This window comes from Phacochoerus africanus, chromosome 5, assembly GCF_016906955.1.
Source record: "Phacochoerus africanus isolate WHEZ1 chromosome 5, ROS_Pafr_v1, whole genome shotgun sequence".
Classification (NCBI taxonomy): Eukaryota; Metazoa; Chordata; class Mammalia; order Artiodactyla; family Suidae; genus Phacochoerus; species Phacochoerus africanus.
The window spans coordinates 75,026,307-75,051,580 of record NC_062548.1 but is presented as its reverse complement, the minus strand read 5'-3'; the positions used below and the strand labels follow the sequence as shown (position 1 = coordinate 75,051,580).

The 25,274-nt window shown below is 44.7% G+C and overlaps 1 pseudogene; it reads left to right on the top strand.

Moving 5' to 3' along the window:
* The first annotated feature begins 382 nt into the window (after positions 1-382).
* The window catches only part of LOC125128459 (GDP-D-glucose phosphorylase 1-like), a 77,638-nt pseudogene continuing 52,746 nt past the window's right edge, over positions 383-25,274 (top strand).

Sequence of the window (25,274 nt, the reverse complement as noted above, 5' to 3'; positions counted from 1 at the left end):
GCAGCTCTCGCCTGGAAAGTAAGTGACTCAGGCTGCCAGGAGAGCTGGAATGAATCAGGGAGGCAGGGACTGAGCGTGGGGCCCCCACCCAGGGGCCTGGGCCTCTCCCAGCAGGAAGAACGTGAGCTGATCCCTGGAGCTCACTGGGTGAGAGGGCAAATCCTGCTGAAATGCGCCCCTGGCCAGCCAATGGGGCAAATAACAATCACCACCGCACTCACTCCCACATTCCAGACCTGTCAGGGCGCTTCCGCGAGTGCTTTCTTGTCATGCACAAATCTCTGAGCCCTGCGTCAGGGAGGCCTGGGGTCCAGCTCTGCCGCCTGTCCTTGCCGGCCTGGGCAAGTCACATGGGCCTCTGTTCCCTTCTCTGTTAGCGAGCATGGGGGACTCAGCCAGCCCCAGCCCCTTCCTGTCCTGGCTGTCGCTGGGAGGCAGCAGGTGAGAGTCCCAGCCCTGCCACCCACCTACCGCGTGGCCTGACCTCGCCCTGCTCCAGTCCCTCAATCACCCCTAAGCTCTGAGGCTGGGACACCCCATGACAAGGCTTCAACCTGGCCTCTCCCAGCACTCCAGATCCAGAAGGCCCGGCCACCGGCTCCACGGCTCTGCCTGGGTTGCAAGATAAGCAGCTCAAACTCAACACACCCAAGACTGAACCCTGGATCATCCCCCAAACCCCAAAAAAGAAACGTCTCCACCCTGTGTCTCAGTAAATGGTAACTCATCCTACCAGTTGTTCAGGCCACAAATTTTTGACTCCTCTCATTCCCTCCCACTCACATCCAATCCAGTGGCAAGTCCTTCCGCCCCACCTTCAAAACACATCCAGGATCTCACTGTTTCTCACCGCTCCTCTCCTCCCCAGCCAGGCCAGGCCCCAGGGGCTGCCCTGGACCGTTGCAGGTGCCCAGCCTTCCGTCTGGTCTCTTGACTGTATCCAGAGGGTCCTTTATAAACAGATGATCAAATCTGGTCCCTCCCTGCTGAAATCTACAAGGCTGCCCATTGCTCTCAAACAGAAACCACAAAAGCCCTGAAGACACAGCCATCCTTCTATTTGCATCATAAAACCAACAGGATTTGGGGAGGAAAAAAAAAAGCTTTACAATGGCCTGCAGGGACACACACCCAGTGAGTGTCCCCCATTCTCTCTGCCCTCAAGCCCCGCAGCCTCCCTCCAGCCGCCCACACCCCCTTGCTGTCTTTATAGGAGCCAGGCTCACCCACTGGGCCCCTGTGTGTCTTTATCCCAAGGAACCACATGGCTCCCCCACCACCTCCTCTTAAGTGTTCCCTAAAACGAGGCCTTCCTCACCGCCCGGCTTCATTGCAACCCTCCCCTATCCTCTGCATCTTTAGTCCACTTGACTCTCCTTTATTTTCCCCACACCGCTTATTACCTTCTAAAGTGTGGTATAATTTTCTGGTCCACTCTGTCTATTGTTTGAGGTCTTTCTGTGGCGTCTGGAATGTCAGTTGCAGGTGGGCGGGGCTTCTAGTCTCTTTCACTCCTTAATGGAGCCTGAACTCCTGGCGTGGTAAGCAGTCCATAAACACTGTGGAATGAATGAATGAGAGTCCCTAGACCATAATGGTTAAGAGAACTTTGGTAACTCACCATTTCCTAACTGTGGGACCCAACCTTTGTGCCTCGGTTTCCCTCGTTATAAAGTTAAGCTAATAATGGTACCTGACTCATAGGAATGTTGTGTGGATTAAATAAGGCGTTCAGCTCAGCAGGTGGCATGTGACGTGTGCACAAGTAAATGGTGACTGTGCCCATGACACCATCTGCACAGAACCACGGGGAGGCAGGTGCGTCAGGGCCCGCTCAGCCCATTCCCAGGGTAAGGATGTTCCTGGAAGCTTCCATTGGCTGGCTCTGCAGGCTCCTCTTGTTCAGAGTCTTGGAAGGGCTCCCCACGCTGGAAGCCACCTGGGACTCCAAGGGAGTTAGGTAACTGTGACACAGCCTCTAGGTCACCACAGGATGCTGGGAATGTGACACAGGGATCTAGGCAAGCAGGGAAGACAGTGGCTGGGGAGCACCTGGCCTCAGTGGTGAGTGGGTCTCTGACACCAGGAGCAGTCATTCTTATAACACATGGGTTCCTCTTCTAGGACATGGGGTGGGAGCCTTTCTGGCCTTATAGCCTGAGCAAACCCTCCCAGTCCCAGTTCCTTCTCTGAGCCGCAAGAGCTGTGTGCAAACCAGTCCTAATTGGAGAAATTGTTCAAATCACCCACTGGCCCAGGGGAGCCTTGGTGGAGCCCCCAGAAAGCCAAGGGCAGCCCCCCCACCATCACCACACCCACTTAGCACCCGGATAAACAGAGGAGCTACCCTGGTCCCACTGCTAGAGAATGGTGGAGTTGGGGCCAAAAGTCGAGGCTTGCAGCTCTCAACCCAGACCACTTTCCCTCTGCAGAGAGCTGTGGTTTGGGCCAAGCCCCTGCTACTCTTCACCCCAAGCAGAAGCTGCAGCTGCAATTGTTTTCTGGTCCTCAGGCCCCAGAAATGTTACTTTATCTACACTCTTTAGATTGAGTTTACCTTCAACCGAGAAGAGATGCAGGATGTTCCCAATATTCCTCTTTAACGGTCTGTGGGCTCCTCTGAACCCCATTCTTTTTTTTTTTTTTAAGCATATGGAGTTTCCCAGGCTAAGGGTCTAATCGGAGCTGTAGCTGCTGGCCTACGCCAGAGCCACAGCAGCTTGGGATCCGAGCCATGTCTGCGACCTACACCACAGCTCACGCCAACACCAGATCCTTAACCCACTGAGCAAGACCAGGGATCAAACCTGCCACCTCATGGTTCCTAGTTGGATTCATTTCTGCTGTGCCACGACGGGAACTCCAGGACCCCACTCGTTGATGTTTCACTTAGACTCTACTTACTTCCCGAGAGGACATGAGGTAGCTTATAATAAATTACATGCGTACTCCTATGTCACTACTAGCAAATAATAATAAACAAAAACTCGAGAGGAAAAAGACACAAATATGTCAAACAGACAGGCTGACACAGATCCTTGTGACTATGGATTAAATTAATAGCTGAGTTCCCCATCAGCCAAGGTAAAAAGGGTGGCTCCAGGAGTCATAGAGCCATTTTTTTTTAACCTTCCCTTCAAACCTGCACCTAGAAGACCACTGAAGAATGCTTGTGACTGATGGAAAAAATGGATGCCCCAGTCTCTGGGGCAGCCTGAGTTCACATCTTGCTTTGGCCAAGTGACCCATGGGGCATCACATCCCTGTTTTCTTGGTCTCTTCCCAGGAGGTCAGTCCTAGGGCATGTATGGAGGTGCCTGCCTTGCTCTTCTCTCTCCTGAGTCATGTTCTGTGGGCAGGACCCCCCAGCCTGAACTCAGGAAGTGTGCCCTGAGCTCATGAAGCCATGGCTGAACTTGGCACCTGTCCTGTTGTCTTAATGAATCAGGCTTCACTAAGGAGAAAGCCCCAAGTAGCCACTGGAGTGACTCAAGATGACTTAATTGACTTACTTAATTGAAAAGGGAGAGAACAAATCCCAAACCCTGCCTGGGACAGTTTGGATACTTGCTTGGGTCACAAGGGCTACAGAGACATCCCCAGCACAGTGGCTCTTATTCAGAGGACACACCCCACCTCTGCCCCAGCCCTGCCCTAGGTCCACGGCAGAGGGACAGGCCGAGCCCCAGGCTCTCACTGTTCCTGGAGATCCAGGCAGCCAGGGATCATGGCAAGGCCATCTGCAATGGAGGATCAGCCCTGGCTTTTGTGAGTTAGCCTTAGAGAGCTAGGCCCTGGCAGATGTCAAGCCAGGAGACTTCTCGGAGAGGCTGGGCTGGGCCAGCAACTCAAAAGGATAAGTAGATGTAGGGGGTGGGGGTAAAGCCAAGGAGGAGAAGCCTTCTTAGGATGAAGGACAGAGAGAAGTGTTATGGAGAGGCTGGACCAAGCTCTGCAGGCCCAGAGCCCCTGAGGGTGGCAGGTAGGCCCATCTGATCCCTCCCCAGTGAGAAAAACCTGGTTTGAGTGCAGAGGGCGAAGACCTCAGCTTCGCTGTGTCTACTGCCCTTGCAGAACCCCTAACATGATGGCAGTATCATATCTGTGACCTCTGACATCCACAGGGCACCTGCAAGCACCTGACGCCACACCCAGGGCTTCCTGAAGCTCATTTCATTCAATCCTCACAAATCTATGAGGTCAGTAATGTCACTGGCCCCATTTCATAGGTGAGGAAACAGCTCAGAAAGGTTAAGCGACTGGTCCAAGGACACACACGAACGAACGACATCAAGATTTGAATCCAAGGTTGTACACCTGCCGCAGTCAAGCTGCTCATCTCCCCTTCTTAGGGACTCCCCTGCGGTGATGGAGACACAGCTCCAGCTTTTGGGGGTTCCCCAGTCGGAGGGAAGAGGCTCAGTTCTGTCCTTAAGACATCTGGTCCAATTGAGGAGTTCCGCGGCTGCTCTTGGGGCGCTTCTGTGCTAACAATGAGGGTTGGCAGGGAGGTCTGGTCCCTTCCATCTGGGAGCTGCAGTCAGAAGGGGCAGGAGAAAGGATGCTCCTCAGTGAGCATCACTGAGAAATGGACTAAGAAACAAAGCCAGCATCTTCTCCTCTCAGGCCGAGATCCCCTCTTCATGTGACCACTCCCAGCAAGCAGAGCCAGGCAGGCACTCCCCACCTTCAGGCGAGGGACCACCCCAGCCCAGAGCCCAGGGATCAGAAGGGAGGGACAAGTGATGCAGAGAGAAGGACTTCATCCAAGAAGCCCCCTGACCATCTTCCATGTCTGGGAGATGGGTCAATCTGTAGCTAGGGCCTGAGCCCAGCCAGAGACCGGAACTGGGACTGTTTGAGCCCAGGAGTCAATCCATGGCCAGAGACAGAGATCAGACAAAGGTCAGAGTCGTGCATCAATCAGAAGCCTGCTTGATGTATCGGCTAGAGGTCAGGGTCAATGGCGCCCCTGAGGCTGGGGTTGGAATCAGCTGCACACCATGTGGCTGCAGAAAGGAGGGACTGAGGGGTCCCACACACGGTGTCTAGATCGGGAGGCCACAGTGAGTCCCTGGTGTGACCTCTGGAGTCCTGAGGGTCACCTGCTAGGAAGCAGGTACAAGGCAGCATCAGGAAGGCCCTAGGGGAGGCAGCCCTATAGACTCCCCATTCCTGCTGGCTGAGGTCATTCCCTGGGCCCGGCCACCTCGGGCCTGGGAGGGGAGGCCGAGGTTCCAAGGCGGTTCCCCCAGAGGACCTGTGAGTCATGATCCCTAGGACTCCAGCTATTGGGCCCAGCAAAGATGGGGGTACCCCAGCAGCACGCTGCTCTCAGCCCCAGAACTTCATGTGTCAGCAACAAATCAGCTAATGACTAAATCATTGCGCCAGGCATGGTTCTAAAGCTTTATAGTCATTGTTTCCTTTAATTACAATGATATGTTCTTATGCCATTTATGGATGGGAAACTGAGGCACAGAGTGGTTCAATACGTGGCCCCTGCATTTAAATCCAGGCATTATTTTAATTTTTTTTTCCCCTAAGGGCTGCACTTGCAGCCTATGGAGGTTCCCAGGCTAGGGGTGGAATCAGAGCTGCAGCTGCCAGCCTATACCACAGCCACAGCCATGCCGGATCTGAGCCACATTTGCTACCTAAAGCACAATTGGGGCAACCCTGGATTCCTCACCCACTGAGCGAGGCCTAGGGATTGAACTGGCATCCTCACAGACATGGTGTCTGGTTCTTAACCTACTGAGCCACAACGGAAACTCCCCGGCATTTGTTTTAAACCCAGGTGCTCAGTCCTGCCCTTAACTGCCACGTAAGACTGAGACAGACCCCACCCCCACCCCACAAGAGCAAGCTTCGGGGTTCGCCAAAACTCTCCCCACCCCCACCTCCAGGGAGAAGCTGAGAGCCAGCATCTAAATCCCCAGCGGATGGGGGAGCAGGATGGACTCCAAGCAGGAGCATCTGCGCCGCCTCCACACTTCCTGACACCTGGAATTTCACCATCTCCATTTGTTTCTCTCCTATGGAACCCAGGGCCTGGCAGCACGCAGGTGTGCCCTGCGAGGGGCAGGCCAAGAGAAGGTGCTGGCCCCCAGGGGAGGTGGGTTAAGAAACACCACATGTTGGTGGGGGCGCAGATGTCTTTGGCACCTGCCTTTCTATTTGATGTGAATGGCGTTAATGAATCTGGGGTAACAATACGGGGGATTGTGAGGACATGGGCTCCTGAGGCCATGAAACAGGAAAGACACAGCAGCGCCCTCCTAGTCGATCGGCACTTTTCCCTTTTCCAGGAATTTTCTCGGTTCCCTGCATTAGAGTCTCACAAGGGAGGAAGGAAGCAGAGCTGAGATTATCAACCTATTTCACGGATGAGCAAATTGAGGCCCCCATGGGCTAAGTAGAGCAGAGGCATGAGTAGCTTCCCAGCTGACCTTCCACCCCACCCCAAAGAAGGCTCTGTCTCTGGGTACCCCCGATTTTGTTCTGAAGTTTATGTCCAAGGAGCTTGCCCCCTGTCAGTCCCAGGAACAAACTCTATTAGCCTAAGGCAGCAGCTCACAACCCTCTCAAATCTAGCACCCTCTTTTGACAGCTGACATTTTGAGCCAGCCTCTTTTTTATCTGGAAGTAAAATCCGTAGATAATACATAGTTTCAAAGAAAAAAATCAACGCAATGCCATACCTAACGTAAAGGGGGGATAACAGGAAAAGCAGTTTCTGATAGGATCATTGCGCTTTGATATGTTACATGGTCAAGCGAGACCACCCCAGAGGATGCACTGCGACAGTGACGAATGTTGTGATGGGGTGGCAGTCACTTGTGCCCTGCGGAGCCACACTGCCTTTGGGATCCTCCCAAGTGGTGGGCGGCTCTAAACCACAGAGAGGTTTCCCTCAATTTACATGGTAAATCTTGGGTAAGAACACGCCTATAACATGGAGTTAGGGCCTACGCTCGCATAGTAAAAGTAAGGTTTTCACCTTCATAAATGACTCATATGATGCTCAAATCCACGGAGGGAGTTCCCCTCGTGGCTCAGTGGTTAACAAATCCGACTAAGAACCATGAGGTGGCAGGTTCGATCCCTGGCCTTGCTCAGTGGGTTAAGGGTCCGGCGTTGCCATGAGCTGTGGTGTAGGTCACAGACATGGCTCGGATCCTGCATTGCTGTGGCTGTGGCGTAGGCCAGTGGCTGCAGCTCCGATTAGACCCCCTAGCCTGGGAATCTCCATATGCCTACGGGTGCCGCCCTAGAAAAGGCAAAAAGACAAAAAAAAAAAAAAAGCCACGGAGGATGTGAACCATTCCAACCATGGCAGGCCATCTCCAGTTGCCAATCCCCCCGGCCCCCAACCCCCTGTCTCCAAATGCCACAGGACACTCACAACTTGCCATGACCTGCCTCTGAAAGCAAGCAGTGCAAGCCTATGACAGGGTCTCCCTCCCCGGCCCAAGCGTGTTAACAACATCTTGGTCAGTGTGCCCTGGGAAGGAAGCGGCGGCCTGAGGGAGAGTTTTCTATCTGCAGAAAAGAAACAAACTCATGGGCTTGGAGAACAGACTTGTGGTTGCCAAGGGGGCGGGGAGGGGGTAGGAATGACGAGGAGTTTGGGGTTGGTGGATGCAAACTCTAGCACTTGGAGTGGATAAGCAGTGAGATCTGTATAGCACAGGGAGCTATATCTAGTCACTTGCGATGGAGCATGACAGAGGATAGTGTGAGAGAAAGAATGTATGTATATATATATATATTATACATACATATGACTGGGTCACTTTGATGTACACTGTAATTTTTTTTTTTTTTTGGCCTTTTCTAGGGCCACACCTGCAGCACATGGAGGTTTCCAGGCTAGAGGTCTAATTGGAGCTGTAGCCGCCAGCCTACATCACAGCAATGTCAGATCCGAGCCGCGTCTTCGACCTACACCACAGCTCACGGCAACGCCGGCTCCTTAACCCACTGAGCGAGGCCAGGGATTGAACCTGCCACCTCGTGATTCCTAGTCAGATTCATTAATCACTGAGCCATGTCGGGAACTCCTGTACAGCATAAATTGATAGAACATGGTAAATCAACTTACTAAAAAATTATAACGAATAAATAACTAAATGATTGTACCCCACTAAAAAAATAAAATAAAGATCCCAGGTATTGTCTTCTAGTCCAAAAAAGAGAGCGCGAGAGAGGCACCATTTTACCACTTACAACCCTGAGGAAGACACTGCCAACTGCCGCTTTAGGCAAAGGAAGGATGAGAGGTCCCCAGGCCCCTGAGGGTTTGAGGGGTTGCTGGCCTGCTAGGTCAGCCTGCCTGGGATCACCCTACATTAACGGAGAGAGCAAACTCTCCCGTTTAAGCTACTTTGAGGTGCGCCTTTGGTGACTTGTCACCATGAGGGTTGGGATACAAGATGTGACTTTTTCAGACCTCAGAGTTATTCTGGAAATTGGGGCCTGGGTCTCCTGACTGCACTGGGGTCCTTCTCTAGTTCATCCTGAGGGACAGAAGCAACCAGGACTGGGGCGCTCTTCAGGCCTTGCTTCCTTGGAAAGGGGATAGGGCTTCCTGGGGCCTCCCCATGGGTGCAGATCTTGAAGGGGCAAATTTCCTGAAGATGAAAAGGAGACCAGTCCAGGAGCCTCTCCGGACCGTCCCTCCCCAGTTCCTCCTCTGACTCAAGAGTCACTGGGATTAGAAGCTGCATTCCTCACTGGTGTCATCCTTTATTCTTTCAAGTGCTTTACAGGTACCAATTAGCAGCTGGGCACCCCACCCGAGGGTGCCTGCTGAGGAGCCCGGGCTCCTTAAGTGTGACACAGGAGCAGGACCAAACCTCATCCTCAGTGGGCAGGGCAGAATTCCCAGCAGAAACCCCTGGATGAGAAGGAGTGGGCTGAGAGAGTGCATGTGGAGACCGTCTGAGCACATTGAGAAAACCCCACCATGGGGATACGCACTAGGACCCAAGATCCAGGCCAGGCCGGGCCTGCAACCTCTGCACAGATTCTAAGCTTTATTCTGTGGTAGCCTAGTGGTTAAGGATCCAGCATCATCACTGCAGTGGCTCCAGTTACAGCTCTGGTCTAACCCCTGGCCAGGAAACTTCCAGGGGCTGCAGGCACAGCCAAACATAAGAAATAAAAAATGAATGAAATAGAGATCCTTGGTGGCTCAGCAGGTTAAGGATCCAGCGTTGTCACTGCTGTGGCCCAGAACACTGCTGTGGAAGGGGTTCGATCCCCTGGCCTAGGAACTTCCACAAGCCATGGGTGTGGCCAGAACAAATAAATAAATAAGCAAATGAAATGATAAACTAAGCTTTGTTCCAGGCACAGGAGAAGCTGCTGAAGAGCAAAAGTACAGGAGACACAGCCATCACAACTCCTTTCCCTGACCTGCCTGGGCATTTGCCCAATGGTCCCCATCCCTGCAGAAACCCCACCCCCCAGAGACAGACGCCCTCTGTGAAGGCCGGGATCAGCACAGCCACCTGCATTGGACATGGATAATGTCCCTGGTCCAAGCCCTCTGGTGCTCGTGTGTCGAGGGAGGAAGCAGGTTCCTGATGGCCACCTGAGGCCCAGCATCCCTGTGCTGGAGAAGCCACCTTGCCTCCCTACTGCCCAAAAAGTCAAGTCCAAGTCCACTATCTGGGCTCAAGCGGCCTCTCCATTTCTTCCCATTTGTTCACAATCATAACATCAAGGTCTCAGCAGGCGAACGTCCCAGGACCCTGGCTCGTGCATGGTTTTACCTCTGCACCATTGCTCAGGTTCCTCAGGTTGAAAGGACCACCTCACTCCCCAAAGGCACTCATTTCACCTGCAAATTGCACCCAGCTTTCACAGACCCCAGAAGCAGAACAGCCTGCGATTTTGCACCCCTTGGCCCCAAGAAGTGAGTGGGTGATAAAGTTTCCTGTACAGGGATAAATGGGTGAGGCGAGGTTAGGGGAAGTGTCCCTCCACCAAATTATTATCACCACCAACAGGAATTTGTCATAGGTCTTTCTTGCCAAGTAACCGGGGATGAGACTTGCCCATCCATTCTGTGATAATGGAGTCTGCAAGCAAGAGATGCAGTCAGGGAGTTCCTGCCATGGTGCAGTGAGTTAAGAATCTGACTGTAGTGGCTCAGGGTGCTACAGAGGTTTGGGTTTGATCCCCAGCCTGGCATGGTGTGTTGAAGGATCCAGCATTACCACAGCTGTGTTGCAGATCCCAGCTAAGGCTCAGATTCAACCCCTGGCCCAGGAATTTTCATATGCCCCAGGTGTGGCCATAAAATTTAAAAAAAGAGAGATGCAAACAGAAAAAGAAAAGGAAAAAAAAGGAGTTCCCATTGTGGCATAGCAGTCATGAATCTGACTAGTATCCATGAGGACTCAGGGTCGATCCCTGGTCTCACTCGGTGGGTTAAGGATCCAGCATTGCCATGAGCTGCAGTATAGGTTGCAGACTCTTGGATCTGCATTGCTGTGACTGTGGCATAGGGCGGCAGCTGCAGCTCCGATTCGTCCCCTAGCGTGGGAACTCCCACATGCCATGGGTACAGCCCTACAAAGAGGGAAAAAAAGAAAAAGAAGAAGACAACAAGACCGGGGGTGGAGACCAGGCCGAGATGGGAGCAGAGACACAGAACAGGAGCAAGACAGTGACAGGGACAGACAGGGACGGAGTCATGGAAAGAAGAGAGGCTGGAGTGGAGGCAGAAAGAGGCCAGGGCCTTGGTGGGGCTGGGACCCAGAGAAAGCAAACAGAGATGACAGAGAGGAAGAAGTCCAGCAGGAGCTGAGAGAGGCAGCAGGGCAGCCAGCGCGTGGGCCCCTCCCTCCCTGGCTGCCTCAGTGCCAGACGGCACGCTCTGCGTCCTCCAAGCCGCTCCTGAAACTCCTGCATGTTGAAGCAGGAAGGCGGGGAGCAAGGCAGCCAAGCTGGAAGGCAGCCAAGGACAAGGCTGGGAAGGCATGCACCCGGGGGGTAGCACAGGAACAAGGAGATATTGCCCAGTCCCATGGCCCCCACCATCCTACCTCCACTGCACCCCAACCCTGCCCAGGGACAGACCATCCCACACCCAGAGGGCCAAGCTGGGCTGAATGGGGGAGCCCTCCTCCAAGGCCTGACTCCAGTGTCTGCTGGGGACAGGGAGAGGGAGGGGCCCAACTGAGACCATGGCAGTGGGGGGGGTGGTGGGAGGCAGTCAGGAATGAAAGGAAAGCTGGGATTAAAGTTTCAGTGTCCTGCCTCAGAAGCACCCATGCGTTCTATGGGCTGGGATTCCCCAGGAAATGAGGAAGGCAGCCAACCCAGAGCGATGAGGGGAGAAGAGCCACTGGCTTGGTGGCGGTGAGATGGTCAGGGGGCAGAGAGTCCAGCATCCTCTGGGCAGAGCTCTACCACTGCCAAACCCACCATGCAACCCCTTCCTCCCAACACAGGCCAGGCACCCACTGCTGAGGGCTTGGATCCCTGCCAATGAGAAAAGGGGGAGGGGGTGGGTTGGGACATAGGACATCTGGGCCTGGGGAGGTCTGGGGGAGACGCCTGGGTGTGTGGTGTGATAAGAGGGTGCCAGAAAAACCAAAAGAAGGGCCTGAGAAAGGCAGAGGCTGAAAGGCTTTGGGAAGGAGAGCTGGCCAAAATCTGCAATTCATCCATGACCTTAAGCAACATTTATTGACACCGGAAAAAAACAGGATCCAATCAGAAACCAGTATCTGCAGACAAACCCTAACCCTGAACGCAGACTGAACCCTAAGCCTGGCCTCAGCCTGAACTTTAACCCTGGCCACAGGCTCGCCGCTAAACCTGTCCTCAGATTTACCCTAATCCAAACTCCTCCGGCTTCACAGAGCCTAATCTTGGCTACCGGCCACCTTAAAACGATATGTTTGATCTCAGTGGTAGAAGAAAAGAGCACGTAGATGTTGCTGGAGAAAGACGGCAGGGAGTCCCGCTGCAGGGCTTGGTAGGAAGGATGCTTAGCTGCACGTGGAAAAGACCGCACTGGCCATTCGCAGCCCTGGTTCTCCGGCACAGCCCTAATGCCCTGCACGACTGGGTCTCCTCCTCACCATCCTCTCCCCCACCTGCAAAGCCAGTGTGCCCACTTTTTCCTGATCCTGGGTGCCTACCTTCTTCCGGGCCCTTCATAAGCCCCCTGCCCCAGCTTCAGAGCCCCCTAAGTCCCATCTTACCAGCCAAGCACAGCCATCATCTTCTTCCCCAAGCCAATCCCAGCCAGAAGGCTCTCTCTACCTCGTCTGAAATCCTACAACAATGGAACTGCATAAGCCATTTGGCCGCTAATCACACACATTCCTTCTATTGTCTGCTTCAACTGTTATTTTCCTTGGCAGAGTGGTTGCCTGTAAGATAGGCACTCAGATTATCTCCTGAAGTAAATAGTAATTTTCCCACTGTCATAAACAATGATGAGATGAACATCTTTATCCATATATCTTTATGCACGTGTGTATTTGAAAAATAGCTCTTCAACCAGAGAAATAACCTGAACATAATTTTAAAAGTTAAAAAACTGCTCACAGTGAAAATCAGCAATGCCCTGTCTCACTCCTCCCCCTCTGCCAAGACAGGCACAGTGTCTTTAGTGCTTTTCTTAGTATTTAACTACATATATATAAATAATTTGTTTATAGTCTGTTTTCATAATTAACCAAGCTTGGAGTTCTCTCTTATGTTGGCCAGCCTAGTTTCCTAGTTCCCCTGTTTTCATTTTCTTAGGTTGGTCCCTTATTTAGTTGGCACACAATTTTCTGTAGTTTCTTTATAAAGAATAGGAGATAAAATTGGAGGGCGGGGGGATTCAGTGTCTGAATTGCTTTTATTCTACCCTCAAGATTGTTTAATAGTTTCGGAGGGTATAAATTTCTAACTTTAGGTTTTAAAGGTTACTTCTATTAAAACATAATCAGACCCTAGAAAAATTATCTTAAATCCAATTTATATCTTTTGGTCAAACTCAAAAAACATAAGGGAAATAAAAATAAAGTCAGGAAAATCTTCTTCCATCACTGAGATCTGTAACTCAGGTCGGATGTCCTCAATACTGGCTTTATATTAGAATCACTGGAGAGCTTTAAGATATATATACTGATACCCCAGAATCTGATTTAATTGGTCTTCAGTGGGGATGAGCATAGTTTGTTTGATGAAGATTTTCTCCTTGTCCAAGGAATTCCCATTGTGGCTCAGCGGTTATTAAAGAATCTGATAAGCATCCATGAGGACACAGGTTCGATCCCAGGCCTTGTTCAGTGGGTTAAGGATCTGGCGTTGCCGTGAGCTGTGGTGTAGGTTGCAGATGCAGCTCAGATCTTGCATTGCTGTGGCTGTGGCATAGTGCAGCAGCTACAGCTCTGATTTGACCCCTAGCCTGGGAACCTCCATATGCCACAGGTACGGCCCTAAAAAGCAAAAAAAAAAACAAAAACCAAAAACCAAAAATGTCTCCTTGTCCAAAGCAGAATGCTTTTTTTTGTTGTTGTTGCACCAGTGGCATATGGAAGTTCCCCTGCCAGGAGCCACAGCTGCGACCTGAGCTGCTGCAGAGGCAGTGCCAGATCCTCAACCCACTACACCACAGCAGGATCTCTGCTCTATTTTTTTTTTTTACTGTGGTAAAATATGCAAAATATAAATTTCACCATTTAAGCATACTTAACTGTACCGTTCAGCGGTTTTAAGTAACATTCACATTGCTGTGCAACCACACCACCATGCAGCTCCAGAACACTTTCTTCTCCCAGAACTGAAACTCTGTACCCATTAAACAACAACTCCCGATTCCTTTCTTCCTCCATCCCCTGGTGACCACCATTCTGCTTTCTGTTTCCTATGAATTTCTCTCCACTGAATACCTCATCTAAATGGAATCATATAGGATTTGTCCTTCTGAGACTGGTTTTTTTCACTTAGCATAATATTTTCAAGGTTCATCTCTATTGTAGCTTCAGAATTTCCTTCCCTTTAAAGGCAGAATAATATTCCATTATATGTACATACCACATTTTGTTTATCCATTCATCTGTTGATGGACACTTCAGTTGCATTCACCTTTTGACAAATGTGAATAATGATGCTATGTATACAAATATCTGTTTGAGTGTCTACTTTCCATCATTTGTGGTACATACGCTGGAGTGAAAGTTTTAGACCATATGCCAATTCCACGTATAATTTTTTGAGGAGCCACATACTGTTTTCCACAGCAAGTGCACCACTTTACTTTCCCACCAGCAGTACACAAGATTCCAATTTCTCCACACCATTACCAACATGTGTTATTTTCTGGATTAGTTGTTGTTGCTTTTCTAGTAGCCTTCTAATGGGTATGAAGTGATATCTCATGATATCATGAAGGGATAGCTCATCCAGATTTTGTTTTGCATGTTGAGCATCAGTAATCATCAGGGAAAGGATAGAGAGAGAAAATGGCAATGTACTACTTTAAGTTTTCTACAGTTACATGTGGTATTATCTGTTACTTCTAATTAGACTATAAGTTAAAGGTGGTTATAGTAACTCATAAAGCAATAACTAAAAATTAAAACAAAGAGATATAGCAATAAACCAAGTGGAGATAAAATTTTTTAAATGTAATCCAGAGAAGGAAGGAAAGAGGAAAAAGGAACAAATAGCAGATAGAGTTAAAAGAAAATAAGGAAGATGTTGGTATATTTAAGCTGAAAAATGAAGTGTACATTATTTATAAATGGTCTAAGCACAAAAGTTAAAAGACAGAGACTGTCAGATTCAATTTTTTTTTTTTTTTTTTTTGTCTTTTCACCTTTTCTAGGGCTGCTCCCATGTCATATGGAGGTTTCCAGGCTAGGGGTCTAATAGGGTGCTGTAGCTGCCGGCCTATGCCACAGCCACAGCAACGTGGGATGTGAGCCACGTCTGGGACCTACACCACAGCTCATGGTAACGCTGGATCCCTAACCCACTGAGCGAGGCCAGGGGTCGAACACACAACCTCAGTGTTCCTAGTCAAATTCATTAACCACTGAGCCACAACGGCAACTCCAGATTCAATTTTTTTAAGGCAAGCCCCAACAATATGTTCTCTAAAAGAAACCAGTTTTACCTACAAAGGCACAGATTAAAAGTAAAATAATGAAAAAGATGTATCTTGCAAACACTATTCATAAGAAAGGTGAAGGAGTTATCTTAATATCAGGTACGGTAGGCTTCAGAACAGGAATATTGCCAGGGATAAAGACAGAATAAAAGGATAACAATCCTAAAATTTTATGCATAGAGATTAAAAATAAATGAAATAAAAACAATGAATTGGAAGAAGAAATAATTATAATTTTTCAACAGTCTTCATCCAGTAATTGACAGAACAAGCAGAAAATTAGTAAGAACATGGAAGATTTTAAGTCAACTAACCCGATTTAATTGACACTTTTAAGTCACAACATCCATCTGGGCAAAGTACAAATTATTTTCAAGGACATATGGAGGATTTACCAGGATAGACCATATTCTGGGTCATAAAAGAAAGACTCAGTAAATTTTAGAAACTTGACATCATGCAAATAAAATTATTTTACCATACAGAATTAAATTATAAATCAGTGACAGAAAAAATACTGGGAAATTTCCAAATATTTGGAAATTAAATAACACACTTCTAAATAACCTATGCTTCAAAGAATTCACAAATGAAATAAAAACATTTTGAATTTTAAATAGTCAAAACAATAAGTCAAAATAAATGGGTTACAAGTAAAGCAGCATCTTGAGGGAAATCTGTAGCTTTAAATTCTTATATATGGGAGGAGGCTAGGTGGGGAATGGTTGCAAACTAATGGTTTAAACTTAAGGAACTAAAATAAACAAAAGACAAGCAAACTAAATCCAAGTAAGAAAAGAGAAGGGAATAATAAAGAACAGAAACCAATTCTGAAAAGGGAAGTAGGAAAACAAGAAAGAAAAAGCAATGAAACCAAAAATTGGTTATTCAAAATACATGAAGTGAAAACTGACGCCACAACCAAGACATCTTAAACTGAACAGAGACCAGAACTTTCAGCCCAGTGTCCTTCATGACATTCATGATATTTGATCTAGAAAACATCTTTTAAAATTTTTAGTAAATTGAATCCAACAACATATTTCCAGAAAGGGTCATAGAGTATGATCAAACAGGTTTATTTCAGAAATGTAAGGTTGATTTAACTTTGAAAATCAATAGATTTAAATTAGCCTATTTGGCAGACTGAAAAATGGCCGCCTAAAAGATTCACATCCTAATTCCTGGCACCTATAAATGTTACCTGAATTGGAAAAGGGATCTTTACAGTTAGATTACATCCAGGATTTTGAGATGAGGTGATAAACTTGGATTATTCAAGTGGACCCCAAATGCCATCGTAAATGTCCTTGTGCAGAGAAAGATTGACACGGAAACGAAGGAGACCATGTGACCACGGAGGCGGAGACTGGAATGATATGGCCACAGGTCAAGAAATGCAAACAGCCCTCTCCAGGGAAAAGAAACCTCCAGTCATCTGCTGGCTAGAGGAGAGGCAGGTCTTCAGTGACACAGAGCAGAAGAGGGAGCATAGGGATCTAATTGCCACTTAAGTAGCTTTCAAACAATCCTCCCTATGTTAGTCACACACATTCCTTCCCCATTTTCTTTCTAGAGGAACAGAGCTTCCACTTCTTTGGTCTTTTGAAGATTCTGTGGTATAAACCAGGTGAGTCCTCAGCATGCTCAGGTTCACCAAGTAAATTATGACTCATCCATTGACTTTCTAGCTTACAAAATTCCTCCTTTCTCTTCTCCCATCTTCCCCACCCTTGTGGGTTTAAGCCTTTTTAAACAATCCCTTTACTGTAGCTTTAGTGGGATTTTTGGAAGAGAGGAAAATTAAATGCATGTGTTCAATTTGCCACTCTCTGCTCATTCATCCATTTTCAACTTCCAAAGCTATGTTGACAACTCTATCCCACTGTCATCTCCTTGTTACTTTGCACTTCTCTTTTAACTTTGTTTTGGTCTTGGGGTTTCAGGAGGGGGCAGAGTTAATTCTTTTTTTTTTTTTTTTTTTCAATCCACCGTGTTTAACTTGAAGCTCTTCAATTATCTGTTTAGGATAGATTCCTTCCCAGAAGTGGAATTACTTTGTCAAAGGGCTTGCTTTCATTTTATGGCTTTTAGAAGAGATGGCCAAAATGCCCTCCAGGAAAGTGGTACTAATTTATACTCAAATAAATGGGATATGAAAGTGACAGCCTCTTTATATGCTGATAAGCACTATTTAGTTTTACTCCTTTTAACCTTTGCCAATCCATTAGAGGGGGGTAAGATATCGCATTTTGCATTTTTAAAAGAATATCAACTTTTTTTGTATATTTATTGGCTCTTACTTTTATAAATTGCCTGCTTGTGTAATTTGCCATTTTCATTTTTTACAGTTAGGCTATTCATTTTTAACTGATTTTTAAGAGTCCTTTATAGAGAAAATATTAACTCCTTATGTACTTTTATTGCAAAAAAAATCCCACTTTGATATCTTTATCTTTTCAATGTTTCAGGATAGTCATTTTTATAGCATGAATTTGTACTTTCTATGTAGTCACATCCATCAGTATTTAACTTTATTGCTTTTGCTGTCAAGAGCTGAAAGGCTTCCCCATTCTGAAACAGTAAAAATAATGTTCTATATTCTTCTTTAATTTTTTATTTAAGTGAAATTCAATATGAAAATTATTTTAAAGTAAAGAGAGTAAGGAAGGGCATAGAATCATATTTTTGCCCTAAGGAAGAGGCCAATGATGCAAATACCTTTAATCAGATAGCCAGTCCTTCCCTTACTGATATGAAATCTTTATCTTATACTAGGTCCTTAGAAACACCTGTCTGGATTTGAACTTTCTATTTACTTCCACTTTTATGCTTGTCTATTCTGATATTGATATTACACTCTTCTATTTATTATAGTTTTAAAATTTAAAATTTTTAATTGAAGTGTAGTTGATATATAAGTTACTGGGGTACCATATAGTGACTCACAATTTTTAAAGGTTATATTCCATTTATAGTTATTATAAAATGTTGGCTCTATTCCCTGTGTTGTGCAATACATCCTTGCAGCTTATTTTATACAGACTAGTTTGTACCTCTTAATCTCCAATCCCTGTATTGTCCCTCCAGTGTTCCCTCTCCTGAAGAATATACTTAATATCTGGTAGGGAAAGAATCTTCTCATTACTTTTCTTTTTATAATTTTATTTACTGTCCTTTCATATTGAAACTTTAGAACATCTTTCATGTTGACTCACTGAATAAATTTTAGAACTTTGAGGGGTTTTTTTTGTTTTGTTTTGTTTTTTTGTTTTTTGGGGTTTTTTTTTTTGTCTTTTTGCCTTTTCTAGGGCCGTTCCCTTGGCATATGGAAGTTCCCAGGCTAGAGGTCAAATTGGAGCTGTAGCCGCTGGCCTACAGCAATGCCGGATCCAAGTCGCGTCTGTGACCTACACCACAGCTCAGGGCAACGCTGGATCCTTAACCCACTGAGCAAGGCCAGGGATCCAACCCACAACCTCATGTTCTTAGTCAGATTTGTTAACCACTGTGCCACGATGGGAACTCCAGAACTTTGAGTTTTGATGCGAATCATATCACATTAAAAGATTAATTGGGGAAGAATTGATCTATTTATGATACCTTCTTCCCATAGGCTTTTACTTAAAGCTGGTTGCCATCAATTCCTTTCTTCCTCATACTGCATGTCTTTCCAGGGGTGGAGAGGGATGCTATCTATGCTTCCCTCCCCCTTGATTTCTGAGGCAACACCAGAAGAAGCCTTGCAACATCCATCATGTCCCTCTGGAGTCCTCAGCCACCATGTAAGAAGTACAGGTATCCTGGGGCTGCCATACTGTGAGAAAGCTTAACTCCATGGAGACAGAGAAACACCCAGCCGGCCCCTTGCAGTCCCAGCTCACTGCCGTTGGACTCACCCCAACTGACCCAGCCAACCATTGTGGAACACAAGCCCTCTGTGTGTTGTCTGAATTCCTGACCCAGAAAATCATGAAGTATGATAATAACAAATGTTCTGTTAGGCCATTAACCTTGGACTGGCTCGTTATGCAGCAATACATAATTGAAATGGGTAGAAAATTAGTTACTTAGTTGGTTAGTTAGTTTTAATAATTAAATAAGCATCTGTGAACCCACCATCCAAAGCAAAAGCTTGGACCTTGAAAATAACCTGCATCTAACTACATAGTCTCCCTCTATCCTGTCCCTCTATCTCCCTCTATCCTCTCCCCTTCCTGCCCCAACTCAAGTTAATCATCTTTCATAATCTTGCATTCATCATTTTTTAATCTTTTCTAAATGAAAACTATAGTTTTATTGCACATGTATTCATTAAAATTGCACGTAGTTTTATTTTAGCTAACAAAGTATCAAGCACTGTGTCATCTTCGAGGACTTACATTTTCCCCTTAATATTACATTAGATTACTGAGATATGGCTGTGTATCATGTTAGGTCATTTGTCCTGTCTGCCATGTGCTTTTTTATCATGTAGATATGTCAGAGTTTAATCATCCCCTCTTCCATCGATGGGCACTTAGAGTGCCAGATTTTTGCTATCGTGAACCATACTGCTCTGAACACTCTTATGGATGCTTCCTGTTGTACATGCACACATTTCTCTTGGGAATATGTTTGGGCATAGAATTGCTGGCTCGAAAGAGATAATAAATTTTAGGAGGTCATCCCAAATTGTGTTCCACAGTGGTTATTTCAATTTCAGTTCCTACCAGTAACGTGTAAGAAAGAGATCCTCCAGAATCATCACCTCTCCAACTTTTGGTATTGTCAGACTTTTTCATTTTGGCCAGTTGAATGGGTATTAAATGCTATCTCATTATAGTCCTAATTGGCCTTCTCTTACTCCCAGTGATGCTGACCCTCTCCTCATCTATTTGTGGGTGATATGTGTTTCCTCTTCCATGAAATGTCTCTTCACATCTTTGGACAATCTTCTTTTGGGTTGTATGTGCTTTTCTTATTATTCTGTAAGAATTCTTTATTCTTGAGTGTAAGAGTGTGTTTAATTTTGTAAGAAACCACCAAACTATCTTCCAAAGTGGCTGTACCATATTGTAGTTCCACCAGCAATAAACTAGAGTTCCTGTTGGCCCACATCCTCACCAACATTTGGTATTGTCAGCAGTACTGGCCATTCCAATTAGGTATAGAGCAATACCTCATAATTGTTTTACTTTGCATTTCCTCAGTGACATACAATATGGAACATCTCTTCATATGCTTATTTTCCATGTGTGTATCTACTTTGGTGAGGCATCTGTTAAGATTTTTGGCCCATTTTTTAATCCAATTGTTTGTTTTCTTATTGTTGAGTTTCGAGAGTTCTTTGTATATTTTGGATAACAGATCTTTGTCAGATGTGTCTTTTGTAAATATCTTTTCTTAGTGTATGGCCTGTCTTCTCATTCTCTTGACATTGTCTTTCTCACCAAACAAAAGTCTTTAATTTTTTTAAAAGCAAAACCCTTTCATGGATCATGCCTTTGGTGTTATATCTAAAAGTCATCACCATACCCAACATCATCTAGGCTTTTTTCTATGTCATCTTCTAGGAGTTCTATGGTTTTACATTTTACTTTTAGTTCAGTGATTTATTTTGAGTTAATTTTTGTAAAGGATGTCTATTTTTTTCAGCACCAAGTCCTATTTTATTATAGACAAATCTATCAATCTTTTCCTCACAGTTGACATTTTTACATCTTGTTCAAGAAATATTTTTCAGGAGCTCCCGTTGTGGCGCAGTGGAATGAATCTGACTAGGAACCATGAGGTTGCAGATTCAATCCCTGGCCTTGCTCAGTGGGTTAAGGATCTGGCGTTGCCGTGAGCTGTGGTGTAGGTCGCAGACGCGGCTCGGAACTGGCATTGCTGTGGCTGTGGTGTAGGCCGAGAGCTGTAGCTCCAATTAGACCCCTAGCCTGGGAACCTCCATGTGCCACAGGTACAACCCTAAAAATATATATACATACATATATTTTTTTTTCTACTAGGATTTTTGAATTTTGAATATTAAGGCATAAATCTTCAGTCCCTTTTAGAGTGAAAAGGGATTCAATCCCCTTCAGTCCTGTGAAAAACAGGATTACAATTTCATCTTCTTCTGTACAGATAACCACTGTTTTCCAGCTCTGTTCACTTCTTTGCTTGCTTATGTGCTATGCCACTTCTTTCTTGTACTCAAGGTCCATACATTTGGAATTTTGATTGGAAATGCCTTAAATCTATAAATTAATTTAGGGAGAATTGACAGCTTCACTATATTATTTTCTTACCCTTGAATATATCTCTCCATATATTTATACCTTTTTAAATTCTCTTAGTAAAATGTTATACTTTTCCCTGTAGAAGTTTGTATACCATTTGTTAGATATTTGACATTCTCTGATAATATTTTGAATGATGTCCTTAACTGTGTTTTCTAGTTTGCTGCTGATGTAAAAATGCGACTGATTTGTGTTTATTCCTGTTATGTTCATCATCTTGCTAGAACCTATTCTACTAATTCTACGTCTGCAGACTTTTTGGTATTTTAATGTAACTACATGATCATCTACAAATAATGACACTTTTAAGTTCTCTTTTCCAATCCTTATGCCTCTAATTTTTGTTTCTTGTTTTATTGAATTGACTAGGTCATTCAATAAAATAAGACCTAGTAGTGATATTGTTGGCATCCTTGTCTTGTTCCTGATTATAAATGAAATCATTTCCCCCATTTTGGATGACATTTGCTCTGGGCTTTTTATAGGTGCTCTTTACAAGGCTTATAAATTTCCATCCTAATCCCGATTTAAGTGTTTTAATCATGAATGAGTTTTATCAAATAACTTCTTTTACAACTCTTAGAATGACTATGCAGTTTTTCTTTTGATATGGTAATGTTGATGAATTTTAAAAATATTGATCACCCTTGCTCATCTAGAATGAAATCAACTTTGCTGTAGTGTGTTAATCTTTTTTTTTTTTTTGGTCTTTTTATGCACCCGTGGCATATGGAAGTTCCCAGGCTAGGGGTAGAATTGGAGCTTACAGCTGCCGGCTTGAACCACAGCCAGAGCAACTCGGGATCTGAGCTTCATCTGCAACCTACAACACAACTCACAGCAATGCTGAGGCCAGGGACAGAACCTGCATCCTCATGGATCATAGTCAGATTCGTTTCCGCTGAGCCATGGTGGGAACTCCTGTTAATCTTTTGAAACACTGTAAGATTCTGTTGGACTCTTGTTTGAAAACATTTTGTTTAGGATATTTGCATTTATACCCTTGAGTCATGTGGGCCTATTGTCTTTCCTCCCTCCACCCCCTTCCTTCCTTGTTTCCTTCCCTTTTTCTCTTTTTTCTTTCTTCCTCAATATGTCTTTGGCTCTGCTATCGCGGTAGCACAGTCCTCATAGAATAACTTACATTCCTTCTTTTTCTACTGTCTGAAAGAGCTGTATAAAATGGAATGATGAGTTCTGTGAAAGCTTTGTAGAACTCATCTGTAAAACCATCTGGGACTGACACTTTGTTTTAATTCTTTTTAGGCAGCATTTTCGGTTGTAATTTTCTAGAAATTTGCCTATTTTGTCTATATGTTCGAAATTGTTGGCGTACAGTTGCCTATAGTATCCTCTTATTTTAATATCTCTATGTGAAGTTACTCCTCCCTTTAAATTCATAGTTGGTGTTTATATGTGTCTTTTCTTTTTTTGGTTAGCCTTGACAGAGATTTGTCCGTCCTGCGAGTCATTCAAAGACCCAACTTTTGGTTTTGTTGATATTCTTTATCTTCTTTTTTCTTTTTTCTTGATTTTTTTATTCTTATGTTTTTCTGTTTCCTTTTATTTTATTCTATTTTTTTATCCCCTCCTTCTTAAGCTAGACACATAGCTCATTAACTCTGAGGCTGTCTTGTTTTCTTATACTCATATTTAAAACTAAACTTTAAGTTACACAAGCTATGATATTTACTGTTTTCACAGTCTTTAAGATCTAGGTATTTTTACTTTTCTATTATGATTTCTTCTTTATTGATAAGTTAATTAGCAGTGTATGTTTCAAGTTTCCAAATATGTAAAGTTTCTTATTTATCTTTTTGTTACTCTCTTCAAAATTAAGTATAATGTGGTCAGAGATTATTTCCTGAATTACATCTGTTATTTGAAACTGTAAGTATTTCTGATATGCTTGAGAAAAAAAACTGTGCTTTTTCTAATTTTCATATGCAGAACTTCATAAATGCCCATTAGTTAAATCTAATGTTTTGTATTATTCATACAAATTTTATATCCATGCTGATATAATTGAGAAAGTTGAAATCTCCTAGTATGATGGTAGACTTATCATTTCCATGTTATTTATTGGTTGTTGCTTTATATGGATATTTGTTGTTCTTTTGTTAGATGCATACATCTTTAAAATTGCTGTATCTCCTTAGCAAAATGAACGTTTTATCATTACATTATGTCATTCTCTATCCATCCCTAATCAGGCCCTTTGCCTTAAAGTTAATTTTATTTGATGTTAATATTGCTATAACTATTGTGTTCAGGTTTAATAACTGTGGATATATCTTTTTCCTCCTTTTTACTATTAACTTGGGCTTAGCTTTTTAAGTGTGTCTTGCAAATAATACAGATCTGGATTTTTAAATCCTTTCCTTTTTAACTTGTGAGTTAAGTTCATTCACGATTATTGTTTTTATATAAAATATAATATATAATATATGGATTAGTTTTTACTATCTTAATTTTTCAGTTATGTTGCTTTGCATTTTTTAAATTTTATTTATTTATTTATTTATTTATTTTTATTTTTAGGGCCACATGTGCGGCATATGGAGGTCCCCAGACTAGGTGTCGAATCAGAGCTATACCACAGCCACAGCAAGGCAGGATCCGAGCCATGTCTGTGACCTATGCCACAGGTCACCCCAATGCCGGATCCCCGACCTACCAAGTAAGGTCAGGGATCGAACTCACATCCTCATGGATGCTAGTCGAATTCGTTTCTACTGCACCTCAGTGGGAACTCCCAGTTGTGTTACTTTTAAATGTTTCTTTTCAATCCCTTACCATCTAATTCGACAAGAATTTTAGCACATTCTTATATTCCTTTAGTTTTCCCCCCATCCCAGCCCCAATCCTATTGAAATTTCTAGATCAATGCTTCTCAAATTCTCAAAGTATCTAGGATTCTTATTAAAAGGCAGATTCTGATTCTGCATGTTTGGAGTTGGACTTGAGTATTTCTCACAAGCTTCCTGGTGATGCTGATGCTGGTTCAAACACCACACTTTGAACAGCAAGGATCTACACTTGTGCTATTCAATACGGTAGCCAAATCTGGGCTTGCATTTCCTCTTTATATACTTCATCCAGAACAGCTTTCAGTGTGGATCATTTTGTGACAAACCTTCTGAAGCTTTCTGGGACTAAGAGTATTTTTATCATGCCCTCATATGTAAATGTCTTGGCTAAATATAAAATTCTAAAGTCTAAGTTCTTTCCTTCTAATATTTTTTTAAATGATACCATGATGACTTCCTGTATCCAGTGCTTATTCGAAAAATCTTTTAGGGTCAATCTAACTCTTGTTTTTTATGTGTGAACTATTCTTTCTCACTGGAAACCTTTAGAATTTCCTCTTCGACTTTGCTGTTCTTAAATTTCATATTCCCCTTCCTTTTCCCTCTCTAGCCTCTGCAGTCTCTCACCATCTGAAGCCTTTCTTCTCCTCTGCCTTCTCTTTCTCTTCTCCCCTTCCCCTTCCTCTTTCTTATCCTCCTCTTTTCCCTATTTAATTCTGGAAATGTTATCATCATTGTTTCCTCAAATATGTCCTCCTCTCCTTTTTTTTTTTTTCTTTCTTTCTGGAACTTCTAGCATCTGGATGTTCGCACTTCTACTTTATTTCCCACATCTTGACTTTTCATTTCATTTTTTATTTATTTCTTTGTCTTTTTCCCCTTCCTTATTAGAGATGATCTCTCTCTAGTCTTCCACATCACTCATGCTTCTCCTCCAGAGAGATCCTGCCCGGTATTTATCTGAACTATTCTATTCTTTCTTTTTTTTTTTTTTGGTCATCTTTTTGCCTTTTTTTTTTTTTCTAGGGCTGCTCCCACAGCATATGGAAGTTCCCAGGTTAGGGG